At 40.7% G+C, this 16,939-nt stretch overlaps 1 protein-coding gene across 26 annotated transcripts in view; it reads left to right on the top strand.

Annotated features, from left to right (window-relative positions):
• The window catches only part of EPB41L3 (erythrocyte membrane protein band 4.1 like 3), a 213,553-nt gene that overhangs the window by 69,600 nt on the left and 127,014 nt on the right, over positions 1–16,939 (top strand). The window contains exon 1 of one of the 26 annotated variants that reach the window (XM_070420606.1): positions 11,033–11,162. The exons of the other annotated variants lie outside the window; for them this stretch is intronic. The gene's annotated coding sequence lies outside the window, so the exon portion shown is untranslated. Of the gene's footprint in view, positions 1–11,032; positions 11,163–16,939 lie in introns of those variants that run through there. 26 annotated transcript variants of the gene reach the window in all.

The raw sequence follows: 16,939 nt of genomic DNA, 5'->3' as shown, positions 1-16,939 counted from the left end.
GACATGTATTGAATGTCTTCCCTATGCCAGGCACTAATTCCAGGTAGCCAGGACACCCAGCCAATAGGGAGCCCAGAACCCCTGTCTTTGTGTGACTTACATAGAGACTGGCAGGAGACAGACATTAAACAAGAAAATGATGGGTATAATAGATGATAACAAAAGTAGTGTAGGATGAGGATGTAGGCTTGCTGAGTAGCCCAGTCACTATTTTTAATAAAGTTATCAGGGTAAGCCTCTATAGAGGAGACATGTGAACAGACTTGAAGGAGATGAAGGTGTTTGCATATTGCAGAGAGAACACAAAGGTGGAAGATGCCTGGCTTGTCTGAGGATCTGCAAAGAGGCCAGAGTGAGCAAGGCACAGAGTATGGCTGTAGATGTGGTCAGACAGTGGGGTTGGATTGTGCGAGGGCAATGAAGCAGGTCTGAGGGCCTTGGGAGGCTTTGAACGTGAGTGATGTGATCTGGCTTGTTTTATAAGGATCATAATCTCCTTTGTTTGGAGGACTGTAAAGGTCCCAGGGTGGCAGGAGAGAGGAATGTAATGAAGCTGTTGTGGGAACCCAGGGGGAGGAATGATGATGGCTTGCACCAGAGTGGGAGTGCTGAGAAGTGGTTGGATTCTGGATATATTTTGAAGATAGAGAGAGCCCCTAGGCATTATCAATGGATTAGCAGCGGTTGCCAACTAGTGGTCCACAGACCACTGGTGTCCATGAGTTCTGAAAGGCTGGCGGCCACTGGATTTGAGCATTCTCCTTTGAACTTATCTCAAACTTAAAAATTGCAGTAGAATGTTCTTCTCAGTAAAATAGATATATACTATACACAGATTCCATTTGTAATACAGTTTTTAAAAATTTAATATCCCCCTTTCTGTAGAGGAACTTCAACTGGACATATGGAATATTGCAGGCAGAAACAATTTAGCATTATGGTTAAGAGCACAGTTTCCAAAATAGAATTGCCTGGTCCCATTACTTCACAAATGTGTGACCAGGAACAGTTATTTAGCTGCTCAGTGACCTGCTTTATCTACTGTAAATTGCAGGTCATAAGAATTCCTACCTCATAGACCTATGAGGGAAAAAGAGGGAATATACATATAAAACACTTAAAATAATGTGTGGCATGTAGTAGATGTTAAATATAGTAATTACTAAAATTTTATTAGCATTTGCCTTAAGTTCTAATAGCTTCTTAGATTATTAAAACCCCAAGTATTCTTTCTATATTAGTGTTCTTAGAGACTTTTCAGTGGACCTTTTCTGTTCTCAAACATGTCCATGGTAGTAGAAATAGTCATTCCTTAATTCAGTGCTTCTCTGCATTCATAGTTAATTCAATGTTTTGTCATTGCACACTTTATTGTACTGTAAAATTGCTGTTTTGATAGTTGAAAACCAGTTGAATGTTGGTGATTTCAAGAGATTTAACTAAATATATGCATGTGCATGTATGTATCTATATTTGACCATATAGTTCTTATGGGTGTAGCCCAGGAATCAGAACATCCAACTTTGTATTCTGGTTCTATTGTTCATGCCTGTGTAACCTTGGACACATTATTGAATCTATTTCTGCCTCATTTAACTCTTCTGTAAAATAGGGGTAATGACAGAATCTATCTCTGTGATGGGAGAATAAGGCATTCTCATAGAGTAGCTCTTAAAACCATTCCTTGCACAAGATAAATTTGGTTCTTAGTAAAATAGTGATCCCTGGACTGGACACCATGATGTAGAGTCCCAATGCCTGAACACCCCTGGGGAAAATAATCACTAACTCCAATTCATAAAACATTAGAATTATGTTTATTTAGACATGATTCCTATTAGACCCCTCTAATTACATGCTAGAACCTTATGTCATTCATCACCTAAGATAATCATGAATGCTCCAGTGCATTTTCTTTAACTTGGAATAAAACCATAAATGATTTTTTTTTTTCTTTATGGTGAAGAGTTGTTGAAATTCTAGTAATGACATTTAGTGGGGTATGAGTTCTATCTGCCAGCTGTTAAATACGCCCCCATTTTATTGACACATTACAATGAAATAGGCAGCCAGCTACAGTAATAGGTTCCCCCTAAATTGTGTGAATATCAACAAATCTGATGGCAGGCACTGCCAAGGAGACCAAACGTGTTCAAAACACAACTAGCTTCGGAGAATATAATGGGTACATTCATTTTTAACCCAGTGGCTTCTACCAAGTACTTTAGGTAATTGTTTAAAGATGTAAATAGGTGGTCGCTATTAACGGTTATTTTTACGACATCCTTCTTTTGAGGAATTCTTAACATTCAATTTAATAATCTGCTTTAGTTTCATTTTACTCTTCCTGTTTCTCAATGTGCCTACACATAAAAATCACTCAGGGAATGTTAAATATACTGATGCCTGGGCTTCACTCCCCAGAGGTTCTGATCTAATTGGTTTGGTGTAGAGCTCAAGCATCTATATTTCAAAGTTATTTTTAAATTTAAATTTTCACTATGAAATATTTCAAATGGACACAAAGTAGAGAGAATCATAATAAGCCCACATGTGTCTATCACTCAGCCATGATAATTAACTTCAGTTGCTATTTTTAAAAAATCCCCTCAAGTGATTCTTCTAATATACAGCCATAGAACCACCACTCTATTCTAATAAAACAGAAAATGGAAGGAATATTTCAGTGGGTATCAAGAGAAGCTGAAATTTGCTCAAGGACACAAAACAATTTTAAGATATCATCTAGTACTCTGTTCCTCAAGTCATAACGGCATTCATGAGCAAAATATGATAATTGCATGCCTGCTTGATTTTGTTAAACAGTGAAATAATTGGGGAATGGGCACTGGAACACCTGAGGAAAATTCAGAAAGACTTAGAAATATAATGGTTTCCCATTTAAAATTTTTATACCTTGACTCAACATCATGCCCATCCACCTAAGGCAACTCAGTCAAACCTGGCTCAGAGATAAAGAAAGGTCTGATGAATAAGGGCGGAACAAGTGGATTAGAGCTGATGGATCAGAGAAGACGTGTGAGAGGGGAAAAGGTAGTGGAAATTGTCTTGAGACTTTGGAGAATAGCACCACATCAATGAAAGACTAATCTCAAAACAGAGACATTTTGTAGGCTATTCAATAACAATGTAAATATATAGGGTGTCCCCCCAAAATGTATACACACACTTTGAATAATTATAAAGGCAGTATTTATTAAAATACACTTCATTTTCAAAATTGAGCTATCAGCTGTTAAAGTGTATATACATTTTTGAGACACCCTGTACATATAGTCAGTATATCTTAATGAAGTCAACATTTGAGTTGCTCCCTCAACAGTGAAGATTTGTGTCCTGGTGCCTGGGTGGAAAACAATTTGATCTGAGTTGGGTGGATGCTACATACGATCTTGCCCAAGTACCTACATGATAGAGGAATCGCTTCAGGGGCATTATTGGTAGATGTCACCTGGTGTCTGTCCCCTGTCCATTCTTGCTGGAGATCCCACTGCTCATTAGACAACCTGGTTCCATATAAGAACAGCAGTCTTCTTTGAGCTGAAATCTCATTCTTTAACACCCCTCTAATGAAAGAAAATATTTAAAATGCCCCTCATGTTGTCCTAAATTATTTTTGTTACTTAAGTATATCTATATATGTGTATGTGTGTGTGTATATATATATATATGTAAAATGAGATTTAAGTTTATCATGCTATAGGTTTCATCAACTATATAATCAAAATAACTTTCTAAATTGATATAAAAATAAAAGGCCTATAAAATTAATAATGTATTAATTTAATGAGACTAAGGATATATTTTTTTCTGAAACAAAATTCCTCATATTGTGCTTAAGGGTAGAAAGATGTAGCCTCTGGCCAATTTCTTTAATTGGGTTCACTAGTTTTCACTAATAAGTGCAGGGGATTCTTGATAGCTTATGTATGGTATATCAAACAGTGTTAATAATTTAAAGTCTGTGTTTTCTTGCTGGGTTGGGGATAGTCAAGTCTCAAACTCAACCCAAACTGCCAGCAATTAGTTCTCCATTTCCCATTTTAATGAGACAGCCCTTGGCAACTTTGTAAAGTTGTTTTGTGCACTTGGAAATTAAGGTCAGAGTTGTAGTGTTATTGCAATCTTCAATGAATGTGCATCTAATCCAATTATTGTTGGAATTGGGTACAGAACAATCTTTCATTGTTATTGATTACTATACTTATTGTTAATGAACTGCTCTTGCAAATTGATGCATATAACGACAGGATCCAAGCAATACATCTTGCAAAATGTGTGCTGCCTGTTGTACTGTAGGCTCCCTTTAGTTCAGCTCACTTATATGCCTGAATGAGGCTTGCCCTCCACACTGTTCTCTGCTTCAACTTCTATTAAACATCTATCTGAATAATATACCAACTTTGTCACCTGTGTGATTAGTGTTGTACACTGGTCACCTAGATCAGTGGTTCTTAAAATTGAGTGTGATTTTGAATATCCTGTGGAGCTAGTTAAAAGTGAACCCCACCCCGGAGCTTCTGATTTGCTTATTCTGGGTCTAGATCCAAGAATCTACATTATTAACAAACTCTCCAAGTGATTCTAATAGAAACTAGAGGCCCGGTGCACAAAATTCATGCAAGAGTAGGCCTTCCTCCAGCTGCCAGCACCGGCTTCCCTCTCGCACCCGGGACCGGGCTTCCCTCGCAGCCCCGGCTTAGTCCAGAAGGTCGTCCTTTAGGATGTCCAGTCTAATTAGCATATTATGCTTTTATTATTATAGTGTGAAAACTTTTATCACTTTCCAAGATTATTGTTGACATGGAAATATAAAAGGTAAACTCTTCGCAAACAGCCTGAATCAATAAATTCTGGCATCCTCAGATTTGTATCATCCGCAAATAATCCCATCTTGTATGTTCTGACAGGTCCCAGATAAACATCTTAAGCAGGAAAGAGTCAATAGCAGAGGCTTCCTTTAAAATGGCTTTGACCTATTAAACACCAGATTTATTTCAGGGATACGGATATTCTAGATGACGTTTTCATTGATTCCCAGAATGTTTTGGAAGCTGTGGGCAAGAGTAGAATCACATTTTCAGATTGTACCCACACTATTAAAGCATGCATGTAGTAACGCTAGCAATTTTCAACTGATATGCCGTGAGAATTTTTAAAACATGCAGTGCCTGACTACTCAGACAGGGCACTGACCTCTTTTCTCTTAGACTGTCAAATTTTAAAAATGACAACAGCTAACACAACAGTAGCTCTCTGGTGTGAATGAATCAAAATTATACCTGTTTTTGTTTTTTGGCAGATCGGCAAAAATGTAATATAATTTTTGGTGTCCTGCTGAATTTTAGAAATTAGTTTCTGTGTGCCATGAGATGAAAAGGTTGGAAATCACTGAGTTAGATAACTGATAATGGGAAAAAAAATTCTGGAAAACAGGAATCAAATTAAGCAGCAAAAAGATGGCATTTTTCTTGATGTAGTTATAGCTGTAAATGTCTTAGTTTATAAAGTTATCTACGACATGTTTGCCTAAAGAGAGGAACATAAACTTAGAGTCAACAAGTTAATAAACAAGACATCTGAATGTCTTACTTATTACCCGTTTTTCTCTCTTGGTTAATTCTTGTTGATTGCTGTTACAATGAAATATAATAGCTGGCTAAGATGATTTATAACTTTACAGGAGACTGAAAGGCTTGCTGGCATTTATTTTATGAGTTTTTTGGGGAAAGTGATTAAAATGTTAAGTGTCCTTGGCATAACCCCAAACTGACCATCTCTTTGGGATATCAATGTTGTTTCAGATAGTGAATAGCTTGGGAGCTGAATTTAGTAATATTACAGATTACCTACTTTCTTTCTATTTCGCCATTATATATAAAATGCCCAAATATAAAATATCCTTAATGGATTTTTATTTTTACTTAATGGGAGGAGAATAAAATTAACCAGCATTTAAACCTTGTAAAGATCTGAGGATTAGAATAAACCTTAAAACTTTGTTAGAAATGATTCTATTTAAAAGTGCTGGGATTTACTTCTAAAATGTAGTAGGAGTGGGAAAAATGAAATAATTTAATAAGGGTAGTATATTTCAATACATTGGAATTTACATAATATGTAATGATCCTGCCTTTATAGCTAATATTTTTACAAGAGAACAAAGGAAGCAAATAATGAAATTTTGATGAATAGGAATTATTTTTTAATGATGTAGTATGTCTAAGCTTTCGCCCTCTCATATGTACATATTTTGTACATTTTGTGCTACATTTGTACTTGTTGGTATTTTTTAAATTTCATTTTGCATCTGTGCTCTATATGTATACATATGCCTGAAATGATGTATAGGGACCCAGAATAAAGAGAACATCTGGAAGCCTTAATGAGCCGTAAAGTTAACATTATTCTTAGAACCTAGAAACTCTTAACCGAATTTTTCACAAGAATTAGCTTGTTGCCTTTGAATTATGCACTCATCCCTGTATTTCTCTTATTTATGGTCCCTGGTAATATTGTGGCTGCATACTTTGTGTCCTGATTTCAAGGACTTGACATGCAATTCAGGTTCCGACATTATACTAAGCATACAATAAGTCTCAACTAGTTACAGCAAGTGTTGGCATTTTATCAAGGCAGCTTAGGTTGAAAGAAGTAACTTAAAGGACTAAAGAATATGGAGATACTTTTCAATATCACAATTCTCTAGGTAAGGGTGGTCTGAGGTTGTCAGAGAAGAGAAATGAGTGGTGCATGTCTTATTAATGTTTGTAGGGTTTGGTCAAGCTTCAATATTCTATCAATCCTTGTGTTTGAGGGCAAAGTTCCAATGGACAGATTCTCTATCCTTTTTTTCTGGAGTCTTATTGATGAGACTGTCACTATGGCTGTAATACAACCTGAAAACTCTGCCCTTGCCTTGGCTATCACCTTGGAGTTATCATTGCTCTTCAGGTAGCAGAGTATCAGTGATTACCAATGAGTATATATAATATTGATGCTTGTGGTTGGGCTGAGGTTCATGGGAAATGCTGCCGCTACAGCTTGGGATGAAGTTACATACATAACTAACTTGAAGTGAGCTGTGCTCCTTTGTCTGTACCATGGCTAGAATTCTTGTTGGTCTTCAGTGAAGTATCTTATATGTACTAGAGCAACTTCAAGAAATCCATAAGTAAGATTAGGTTGTAAGGTAAGCTTTAGTATGGCAGAAGAGACTACAACAAGCATGTTGACACTAGGCTGGAGTCAAGGAATGTTTTCCCATGTTTCATGGGTTATTTCAGGGTTTGCCATGTGGACATATTAAACTAGAAATCTGACTGAGTTTTCATGCCATGTCTGCATTAACTCTCTGGTACTATGTGAAAGGCGGCATTTGGACTTAAGATCTACTTTTCTGTAACTTATTGGAAAAGCACCATGAGGAGTTATATACTGACAAGAATAAAAAATTCTTTTCTTTGTTGTTAATCTTCACCTGAGGATATTTTTTCATTGCTTTTTAGAGAGAGTGGAAGGGAGGAGAGACAGAGAAACATCGATATGAGAAAGACACATCAATTGGTTGCCTCCCACACACGGCCCAGAACCAGTGATCAGAATCGAAACCAGGACCCTTCAATCCACAGGCCGATGCTCTATCCACTGAGCCAAACCAGCTAAGGCTAAAGAATTCTTTTGAAGTGAGAGGGATTAAGGGAGAAGTTAGATTTTCATGAAAGGAAGCAAATTCAACTGTAATGGCATCATTATATTGCTTTCTACTCTGTTACTTTCCTTCTCTTTCCATGTGGAAGAGCTCATAATTTTCTTTCCTGATGAGAGTAAATAGGTTTTTCATTATTGCTTTTACTCAGCAGGTATTAAGATGTGATAATGTCTTTTTACTTTATAGAACCCTAGTATTTTTTATTAAATTTATTGGGGTTATATTGGTTAATGACATTATATAAGTTTCAAGTGTACAATGCTTTATCATCTGTATATTGCACTGTGTGCTCACCACCCAAAGTCTAGTCTCCTTCCTTCACCATATATTTTTCCCCCTTTATCTTCTTCATCCTCCCCCCCCACCCCCCCCCCCCACCCCCACCACTGCCCTTCCCTTCTGGTAACCACCATACTGTTATCTGTCTATGAGTTTTTTTTTGTTTGTTGTTTCCTGTTTTATATCCCACATGAGTGAAATCATATGGTTCTTGTCCTTTTCCATCTGACTTATTTTGCTTAGCATGATACTCTCAAGGTCCACCCATGCTGTCGCAAATGGCAGAATTTCATCCATTCTCATGGCTGAGTAATATTCCATTGAATATATGTACCACATCTTCTTTACCAATCATCCACCAAAGGACACTCAGGTTGTTTCCATGTCTTGGCTACTGTGAATAATGCTGCCATGAACAGGAGGTACATATATCTTTACTAATAAATGTTTTCAAATATTTCAGGTAGATACCCAGAAGAGGGGTTGCTAGGTCATAATGGTAGCTCTTTTCTCAACTTTTTGAGGACCTCCATACTGTTTTTCAAGGTGGCTGTACCAGTTTACATTCCCACTAGCAGTGTCTGAGGGTTCCTTTTTCTCCACAACCTCTCCAACACTTATTTTTGTCTTATTGATAAGAGCCATTTTAACAGGTGTGAGGTGGTATCTTGTTGTGGTTTTGATTTGCATTTCCCTAGTAGCTAGTGAAGTTGGATGTCTTTTTCTATCCCTGTTGGCCATTTGTATATCTTCTTGTGAAAAGTGTCTGTGCAGATACTCTGCCCATTTTTAATTGGATTATATTTTGTTGTTGAGTTGTATGAGTTCTTTATATATTAAGATATAAGCACCTAAATGGAGGTATTGTTTGTAAATATCTTCTCCCTTTGGTCGGTTGCCTTTTTGCTTCATTGATGATTTCTATTGCTGTGCAGAATGGAACCCTAGTATTTTTTAAACATAAAGGATTTTGGAAATAGTAACTTATTTTATACATGAGAAGCTGAACACCTAAAGTTAAAGTGAAAACTTAGTTCATTATTCAATATCCATTCATGAAAATGTTCAGGGCTTGGCTTGCAATGTACCCAGTGAGGCACTGTGGGGAGACAGAGATGCCTAAGTGGGCTCCTACATATTAGCCAGGTGGAAGGAAGAGAGTTTATTACAGAGATGCAAGCAAGTTACTGACTGACAGAGCTATGTGCTGCTCTTGAGTTTGAGATTTCTTTTTCTCCATATCAGTGCTGGGAAAAACAAAAAAAGAATAGTGGAAAGTGCTGGTTAAGCCCAAAGGGTTTCATAGTCATTGCTTCCCAGATTTACTACTAAACTAGGAAGAATTATGTCTATTTTACTTCAAATTTTGAATTCATGGAATATTAGGATAATTAGCTAGGTACTCCTAGCTTTTAAAAAATATTTAGGATTCTAACATTTTCTCCCAAGGAGACAAGATATTTGTACACTATTGCTAATTTTCTCCATCGTGAGAAAGATTGGTTCATGGATTAGAAAGAAGCAGTTTGCTCTCAATTTTTAAAAAATAGCAAAAATACGGCAATAAAATGAATGAAAATATGAAACCATCTGTGTCTCAAATGAAAATGCCAACCGTGTTTGTTTGTAAACAATACGTTTGTTAAAGTCCACTTTTAAAGGAGTGTGCCGTAGTGTGCACACAAAAAAGGAAAATAAATCCCTTCTTCATTCCAGATCTTATATGAACATAGGCAGCCATGTAAGTCCAAATGTGATATGTGCATGTACGCCTCTAACACTCATGTGACCCTGATAGGAAATTAATACAGTGATCCCCAAATATATCACCCAGTATTTGAACCATCACCTTTATCTGTCCCTTAAAAGGCATTGCAGGCCCTTCTTACCTGTTACTTGGACCAATGCCATAGTCCCTTCCTATCAGCCCCTGGTATTTGCCCATCCATTCAAGTCTTTGCTGTGTCAACAGATTATTTTTCCAATAACGTAAGTCACATTTTCTTGCTAAAGATTTTTTCAAAGCGAGCACATCTACAGAAAACAGGTCCATAAACTCCATAGCAACAGAGTAACACCATAATTTTCCAACCTTCTCTCCCATACAATCTGAGAAATGCCCCCTCTCCTTTTCTATTCCTGTATTCCCGGTCCTGGAAACCCAGGCCAACTCTCAGGGACAGAACAGACCCACTGGTCTCTGCCACCGGCATCATGATCTGCATCGCACCTTTTGGCACCCAACAGTAAATGCCATCTTCTTGTGAGTCCATTTTCCCTTTCTATATGACTGGTGAGCTCTTGGAAGGGTGATTAGGGAGGAATACGTGCAGAGGGCCTTAAACATTGTAATAAATACGCCTGGATTGCTTGGTTAGAACTTAGATGTGAGATAACCAGGAATAATATTTCGCCTACAAACCAGAGTGTGAGCCCCCTTCTCTCCATTTCAGTGTAAAGCTTCTCAATAATCACTTCTTGTTAGTCTGGGAAGCTTAGGAGAACACCTGTAACTGTGAACACTTATGGTGGGATGTGCGGAGGAGGCGGCCGCAGAAAACCCTCTTCTGTCACCTTTAGTTCAGGTCTTCTCTATTAATATTTCTTGAGGGCCCACGTGTGCAAGATACCAACAATTTGAATTTTTTTTTTTTTTTTTTTACTTTCAAAAAGAAAAAAAAATATTACTGCAGTCCCTAAGTTAATAAATAACTCACCTGAGGTCAGGAACACCCTCCCCCACGCTCAGAGCCGGCGTGTGGGAGGGCTGAGAAGGGGATAGAGAGCCCTGGCGATCATCGAAGTGGACACCCAATGGCTAACGCTATTGGCAACTGTATCGAGGCGTTGTCCCCACGCCAGGACGAGAAGGTGGCTAGCAAGTAACTGTCCTGAAGTACTGCGGCGGCCCCCTCCCCCGCAGCCGGAATCGGGGCGGGGAGGAGGCCGGTGCGCTCCGCGCGCTCGCTGGGCGTGTGCCCCCGCGCAGCTCCGCCGAGCCTCCGAGTCCCCTGCAAAGGGGGGCGGGGAGCCGCGCGAGCAGCCCGCGTCTGCGGCTTCCTCCCCACGCCCGCGCCTCCTGCGCACCGCCCGGAGGACGTGCGCCGAGCCGTCCCCACGCCGCCGCGCGCCCGGCTCCTGCCCAGCCAAGGTAACTTTTCTGCCCGCCGGAGCCGGGGTCTCCGCGGGGGTCTCCCGTGGGCGAGGTGCGGAGGGTGAGCCGGAGGCCGGGGGCGAAGCGCGCGCGGCTGCGCCCCTGACGCGTGGCCCCCGCGCTGCCGGGTCGCCGGAGCCCAGATCCCACGGAGCCCGCCCGCCCCCGGGACCCCCGCCGGGCCCAGCCTGTGCGCCCAGCCCCGCGCCCGGGGACGCGCCGCTCCGCCCGCCGCCGCGCTGCAGCATCTGCTGGGCCGGCGCTCGGAGCCCGAGCACCCGCCTCCGGCCCGGGGGGCTCCCCCTGGGAACCCTCGCCGGAAAGGGCGACTCGGTTCCCGCGTCGTTTCTCGATCCATTTGCCGAAATCCCCCGTTCGGGGCGCCATGTTTTAAGTTACCCCTGGGGGTGGGGGCGAGAGCCAGGCGGGCTGCGCGGGGCCGGCGGGAGCCGGGGGGTGCGACACTGCGGCGCCGCCCTGGGTGGGTGGCCGGCCGGAGGCGCGGGGCTGCGGGCTGGTCCTGGGTGCAGGCGCGGGGGAAAGGTGCGCTCCGCACAAAGCATCCCCGCTCGGGAGCAGCCGGCGCTTTTATGTAACTTGTCTCCTTCCTCGAACTGGGGCAGCGTCCCCCAGACGGTGGCGGGAGGTAGAGCCCAGCCGACGGGGGGTGAGGATGGAGCGTCCTAAAGACGTAGCTCTTGACCCGGGCACCTGCGGGGGCCCCCTGCGCGGGGAGGCCGAGGCTGGCCTGCCGGGGCCGGGGCCGGGGCCGGGAGCGGGACGCTCACCTGGCGCCCGTGGGGCTGCGAGCTGCCTGGGGAGATGTCTGGGAGCGCGGCCGGTGGGGGTGGGGAGGCCGGGCTTAGGGCGCCTGGAGTCGTGGACTAGCCAGTTCCTGGGGGTTTCCCGGCTCCTACCGCGGGGGCTTGCTTTCTCGGATTTCCCCTCTAATCTCGCTCTACTTCTTCCCCTCCCTCTTCCCGCCTCCCCCTTTCACCCCCCCCCCCCATCAAGTTCATGGCTTCTGCAATGCGGTGGGTGTGGTTACCCAGTAAATTGTAACTGTGGTCCTTTGCAGTGGGAGCGTTGTTTCCTTTCCGTTTTTTTTGTTGTTGTTTTTTTTTTTTTTAATTTAGGGATCCAAAGTTTTCTAGGGTTTTTTCTCCTCCAGCTGAAGTCCCGGGTTAAAGTTGGGAAGAGATTATTGCGGAATAGAATGATAAAGAAAACATGTGTTATTCATTACTCCTGGAGGCTGGGCGGACAAACCCTGAGAGGGCCAGGCAGTCCTGCTCATGCAGTGCTTCCATTACGTGTTTAAGTTGGTGTTTCAGCTTTTTTTTTTTTTTTTTTTTTTTTACATTTGCCTCGTGGAATTGCTTTTGCAGATTTCCTGCCTGTGCTTTTTGGGAGCCCATTTTTAGGCTCCCTGAGGCGACCAGGTGCGGTGGAGTTTTCCTTGCTAGTGTTAACTTTCCCAGTGGAAGAGTCATCACACTGTGTTAAAAACCCTCTTTTTAAATTTTACACTGACTTTTAAAGTCTTAAGGAAACTAAAAAGATTAGACTCCACTTATATCTGGGAACCCTGGACGTAACATCTATTAGAGCAAATTAAGCAGAAATGCCCTATTAAGAAAAGGGAGCACACCAGGCCTGAGTGAGCTCTGGGGAATGGGAGGTGATTTATGTCTTGGCTGAGACAAGGTTTAAAAAAAAATGCATGTTATTTTGGCATCAAACTTTTAAAACTGTTGTTGGAGTAACAAAGTTATTGTGAGAAGAAATAAATTCTAAATTGAGAAGTGTGACTGTTAATTTCAGAAGGCATTGATAAAAATAAAACAGCGGAATACTAAATACCGTCTTACTTGCATTATCATTTTCTGATGGTTTAGAAAAGGGAAATATAAAATGCACAGGTTACTGCATAAAGTTTATCTATACTTCAGGCAAATAAATTTATTTGCAAAATAGAGCATGTTTTTTTGAATGGTATATCAATAATAAGAAGAGTGCCACTTTAATTTGTAAATCCCTTTTAGGTGAAGGTACAGGTCAAAGGTCAGTGTCTCTGAAATATTTATCTTTAATGTTTAAGTGATTTCTTCTACACATAAGCAATTTAGATTAAAAGCCTTTTTTTTTGTCGATTCTTGTACAGTGTTTGGACTTTGGCCAACTTTGAATTGTTTTGCAATAGGAGATCAGGGATTTTTTTTTTTTTTTTTTTTTTTACTTGATTAGATTGTTTGGTCAGATGTATTGAGGGACCACCCAGGTAGAAGAGAGGCAAGCCTTCATGTACTGAGAGATATGGTATTGTCATTATTTTGGGAATCCTTCTGGATTGGGTTAAGTATGTTGGGTTAAATATGTCAGAACATGCTGTCCAAGAGATTTTCCTACATGCTGTAAAATAAATATTTGTCTTTTAAGTTAGTGCTTTAAGAAAGTCCTAAAATTCACAAATTAGAATTCATATCCTCGCCAGTAAGATAGAACTCTGAGAATGGGCTAGAAACAAGTACATGGTTCTTTTCTATGAAAATTTGACTCCACTGCAGAGAGAGGTTTCTTAAATGTTCAACTACCTAGGTCATTTTTAGTTTCCATAGTGTCTTCCAAGTATCCAACCACAGTGTCCCTCTGAATGTCAGCTTTGTTATGACTTACTATAGAAATTACAGACTTGCACTGAAAACCATGAGTCAATTTGTCTTTAGCACCACTTCATGTAGAGAGAGCTTTAATGGTGCCATTGCTGCATGGATTTCTTTCAAAAGGCTAGCTAAGTGCTAATTTGTTGGGAATACATCAGATGCTCCTGGAGGGTTCTGCTGTCATTCGATTTGCCTTGGCTGCAAAGAATTATGTGCTCACAAGCAAAGACTGGAGCCGTGAAGTCATTGCCCTGCCCCGTGTTGTGACATCACTATGGCTCAAAGGAAACAAGGGTGGGGCAGGCAAAACCAGATGGTCGGAAGCTTCTTGCTGGCTTTAACTTTGCCTGATAAATGAATGAGACTCGCCTTTCTCAAGTTGAACCACGCTATAAGGTATTGTTTAGAGAATTGGAAGGTAGACATGAATGAATGGGAAAATGTGTTTCATAGATAAAGGAAGAAGGGGTTTTTTGGTGCAATAGTAGAAATACTTAACTATCCCTTTTTTGATGAAAACGCTGTATTTTTTTTTTAAAAGGCCATTTAAAATTTTTCTTAGTGAACAGGAATGACTCTATATATGTTTTTATGCATAGGGGCAATATATTTCTTACAAGTCTTTGAACCAAAATAGCATTCTTGCTAAATTCTTGATTTAGATTATTGATGTTGTCTTTTTTAAGTGCTTGTCATGATGGTTTATTTTCTGGGTAGGCAGTGTTCTTTCTGATTTCTTTTCAAGTGATATGATTGCAGTTGGCAATTGTGAAAAAGTGGAAAAACCTACAGATTTCACAAGTTTAGAAGATACCTACAGTGATTTGGGGTAGTTTATTTCTATTTACTTTTTTGTTTTATTTGCAAAATGTTTCACAGTTTAGCATTTTATTCCTAACTTAGAATTCGAGAGCAGAGATGATCACAGACACTTTTCATCCAGATTAGTGATGAATAAATTATGAGGAAGTCTGAAGTTCTGAAACTATGAAGCACATTTTATGCTTTGGCTTCTGAACTTAATGTGATGGAAGCATAAAGGAAGAACCACAGAATAGCTGCAGCTCTCACTGGCTTTTCTGTGCCTCCTTGGTAAGATGACTGTCATTTTTTCATGTGAGTGTTTTATGTATAGGAGCTCTGGCAGTTCTTATATAACTCTGTAGCTATTCCAGAACACATTTCCAAAGTAAAGGGAAGAGGGAAATAGGAAGAATGGCATCAAAAGAGAAGTTGAAATTAGGTACCAGAACTGCAGAACACTCGGTTGAAATGTCTTCTGTAACTGCATTTTTAGACCTGGCTGGTGATGACTGGTTAAATTGCACACTTTAGAATCGTAAGCTTCTATTAGCACCAAACCCCTAATTCTTTCGTAATTTGCAGTACAGAGAAAAAGCTGACAACTTAATTTTTAGATTGCTGACATTTTGATAAATTGTTCTTATAGCCCTTTCTTACAAACTTAAAAAAAAAAGCAAAAGAAGCAGAAAGGTCTATAATAGATCTAGATAACAAAACATGATATTTAACCTGTCTCATGCATCTGTTTTTCTCTCAGTTACATGGAGTGATTGCTTGATGTGAGTAGGAACTTATTTCTCTTGGAGTTTCATCCCCAAACCAAGTACAGGTCTAAACACAGTGTTGAGTAAATATTTAAGGAAATGAATAAAAAAATGAGGCCTTTAAGTGGCTTACCCTTCACTACAAAAAAAACAAAACAAAACAACAAACATTTGAAAAGGCTTTAAAAGCACTGCTGCTTTATTTTAAAAATGAGAATTACTGGACTCATGAATGTAGTCATTATTTTTAATGGCACCATCCTCTCCATTACAAGCTTGCTACTTGGTCCATAGCTCAAATGAGGTAGGTTCTGCAGGTTTTGCCAAATCAGAGAAGAGAATGCTGCAGGTACCGAGAGGAAAAAAGAAAGGCTTTTTTGAAGGGAGCTCTGCAGGCCGCCTGCTTCCTTTCCTGCCAGCTGTAATTGGTGCCATGGAGGACATCAGTGTAGAGGGACTACTCAGAAGAGGAGGGATCAGACTGGAGTGTGACAAAAGCTGAAAATAGATTAGAGCTAGGTGATAATATTGATCTTGATGTTGAACTAAAAAGAGAAAACAAAATTTTGTTGTAGATCTCTCTTCTTTAGTTATTTTTATATTAGAGGCCCCAGTGCATGAGATTCGTGCACTGGGTCGGGGGGGCAGGGGGAGTCCTTCAGCCTGGCCTGCGCCCTCTCGCAGTCCAGGAGCCCTCCTTGGGCCTAAGCCTGCAGTGGGACATCCTTAGCGCTGCCTCGAAGGTGGGAGAGGCTCCCGCCACCGCCTTTGTGTTCACCCAGCTGTGAGCCGGGCTCAGGGTTTCTCTGGCTGAGCAGTGTTCCCCCTGTGGGAGCGCACTGACCACCAGGGGGCAGCTCCTGCATTGAGCATCTGCCCCCTGGTGGTCAGTGCGCATCATAGCGACTGGTCGTTCCACCATTTGGTCGATTTGCATATTAGCCTTTTATTATATAGGAGGATATATAGTGTTTATATTTTCAAACAGTTTTATTTTGTGTGTGTGTTATAAAAATTATTTTAACAACTTTCATTATTTTTAAAAGAACCCTTTTTTCACATTTTAAGATCTCTGAAATTGGGATATGTCTCACGGTTGCTCACAGCCATGTGGCAGAGAGAAAGCTGCCAACTGAATTCATTGATTAGGAATGTGCATCAAAAATTAGAGAATTGGCTGGGTTGGTGTGGCTCAGTGGTTGAGTGTCGACCTATGAACCAGCAGGTCATGTTTCAATTCCTGATCAGGGCACATACCTGGGTTGCAGGTTTGCTACCCACCCCCAGTCGGGGTATGTGCAGGAGGCAACCAATCCATGTGTTTCTCTCACATCAATATTTTTCTCTCTCTCTCCCTCACCCTCCTTTTCTTTTACTCTTTCTGAAAAGCAATGGAAAACATATCCTCAAAGGTGAGGATTAATAACAACAACAAAAAAAGAATAAACCTAAATAAATCTAAAAGAATTCTTTAAAGAATTAGAAAATAAAAACTCCAATGTATAAGTCATAGCTTAATTGGCAGAGTGCTACATAATATGTT

This window comes from Myotis yumanensis, unplaced genomic scaffold (genome assembly GCF_028538775.1).
Source record: "Myotis yumanensis isolate MYYU_CA2020_CCGP unplaced genomic scaffold, mMyoYum1.0.hap1 SCAF_7, whole genome shotgun sequence".
Classification (NCBI taxonomy): domain Eukaryota; kingdom Metazoa; phylum Chordata; class Mammalia; order Chiroptera; family Vespertilionidae; genus Myotis; species Myotis yumanensis.
Note: the sequence above shows the minus strand (reverse complement) of the source record. Positions and strands in the feature narration are given on the sequence as shown.